This window comes from Eimeria mitis, genomic scaffold, assembly GCF_000499745.2.
Source record: "Eimeria mitis Houghton genomic scaffold, Emh_scaff3496, whole genome shotgun sequence".
In the NCBI taxonomy this organism is placed as follows: Eukaryota; Apicomplexa; class Conoidasida; order Eucoccidiorida; family Eimeriidae; genus Eimeria; species Eimeria mitis.
The window spans coordinates 3,155-5,739 of NW_013571838.1; positions in this window are offsets into that span (position 1 = coordinate 3,155).

Sequence of the window (2,585 nt, forward strand, 5' to 3'; positions counted from 1 at the left end):
AATAAAATAAATAAAAAACTTACAGTTATTGATTAAAATTTGTTGTAAGAACTAAATACAAAAAAATACACAAATACAAATAAATAAAAACAAAAGAAATAAAATAAATAAAAAAATAAAAATAATAAAACAAAATAAAACAAATAGAAGTAAAATAAAATAAAATAAAATAAAATAAAATAAAATAAAATAAAATAAAATAAAATAAAATAAAATAAAAAACATAACAAACTTACAGTTATTGATTAAAATTTGTTCTCCTGTGTTGAGGTGTATACGCAGCAAACCACCGACCTCCCTATACACCCCGACTAAACGAATAGCAGCAGGCTGCAACAATAAATAAATAAATAAATAAATATAAATAAATAAATATAAATAAATAAATATAAATAAATAAATATAGAGAGATATATATGTAAATAAATATTAAAAAAAAATAAAATAAAATGAAATATAGAGGAGACAGATGGATAGCAAAGCATATAAACAAAAAAAAAATAAATAAATATAAACAAATAAATAAATAAATATAAATAAATAAATAAATAAATAAATAATAAATAAATAAATAAATAATAAATAAATAGAAATAAAGACGGACAGAGAGAGAAGGAGACAGATAAATTAAAAAAATAAAAAGAAAGAAAAAAGAAATAAAAAGGAGACAGCAAAAGAGACAAATAAATAAAAAGAAAAAGAAAACAAAGAAAAAGAGATAAATAAATAAAAAGAAAAAGAAAAAGAAAGAGAGACAGAATAAGATACAAAAGAAGAGACAGAAAAAGAACAATAAAAAATAAAAAAAAAATAAAAAGCAAAGACAAACCTCATTAGCTGCTGTAGCTTTCTTGCTGCTGAGTTGCTGCTGCGCTGCTGCAGCAGAAGAGACAGCGTGCTGAACTGAACACAAAACAAAAAAAATAACACAACTCCTGCTGCTGCTGCTGCTGCTGCTGTTGCTGCTGCTGCTGCTGCTGCTGCAGCGAAAGCAGCAGCAGCAGAAAGAGCAGCAAAAGAAGCAGCAGCACCAGAAACTAAGAACAGCTGTCTACACAGCAGCAGCAGCAGCAGCAGCAGCAAGATCAGCATCTGAGGGGAAACAACAGCAACAGCAGCAGCAGCAGCAGCAGCAGCAGCAGCAGCAGCAGCAGCAGCAACGGACCTGCTAGAAATACAGCAGAAACGATGAGGAGCAGCAGCAACACAGCAGCAAAGACAACACGTAAAGATATTTTTGTTTTTTTTGTTTGGTTTGTTGCTGCTTGCTGCTGCTGCGGGGATACACTGGGGGCTGCATCGGCCCCTAGGCCTCCCTGCAGTGTACATACACCGGAGTCCTTCATCTGCTGCTGCTGCTGCTGCTGCTGCTGCTGCTGTTGCTGGTGGTGGTGGTGGTGGTTGTGGTGGCGGTGGTGGTGCTGCTGCTGATCGTTCTGCTGATGCTGGTGTTAGTGATGCTGCTGCTGCAATTGCAGAGTTAGTCTGCTGCTGTTGCTGCTGCTGCTGCTGTTGCTGCTGCTGCTGCTGCTGCTGCTGCTGTTGGGCGAACAGTCAGCACACAGATATAAATAAAGATAATTAATTAAATTTATTTTTATAAATTTAATTATATTTATAAAACAAAAAACAAAAAAAGAATAGTGGCTTCCGGTTGCATGCAATCAGCAGCAAACAGATAGACAGCAGCAGCAGCAGCAGCAGCAGCAGCCGCAGCAGCCGCAGCAGCAGCAGCAGCAGCAGCAGCAGCAACTGCAGCAGAACAAGTGGATAAATAGTGAAATATGAATGAAATTATAAAACATTAAATTAATTTAATTTATTTTAAATAAAAAATTAAATATTTCAACACAAAAAGAAATAAATGCTGCGGTGTATAGGCAGCTCCCGCTGCAGCTGACCATTGGTCAACCGCAGCAGCAGAGCCCGTTTGTTTTTGTTTTTCTCTTCGTGTGCAGCAGCAAATAAAAAAAAAAATAAATTAAATAAATTAAATTAATTTAAATTTATATTAAATAAATAAAAAATATAATTTTTAGGAAAGAAGAACAAATAGTGCTCAAACGAAAAAAAAATGCAGCAGCAATTGCTGCAGCAAACAGCAGCAGCAGCAGCAGCAGCAGCAGCTGTTGCAGCAGCAGCTGTTGCTGCTGCTGCTGCTGTTCCTGCTACGAAAAGGCAAGTAGGAAAAGAGCAGCAGCAGCTGCAGCAGCAGCAGCAACAACAACGACAGCAGTTGCTGCTGCTGCTGCTGCTGCACACAGCAGCATAAACCAATACCTGCTGCTGCTGCTGCTGCAGTTGCTGCTGCTGCTGTTCTGTCTCTTCTTTTGTCTCCATCTGTCTCTTTTTCTTTTTTGTTTGTTTTTTATTTCTCCCTCTATCTGTCTCTCTTTTTTCTCTCTCTTCTCTCTACCTATTTTCTTTCTTTCTTTTTGTCTCTCTCTTTTTGTCTCTCTCTTTATTTATTTTATATCTGTTTATCTCTCTCTTTCTTTTTGTCTCCTTTCTGTCTCTCTCTGTTTCTTTCTTATATTCTGTTTTTTTTTGTCTCCTTTCTGTCTCTGTTTCCTTCTTTCTGTCTC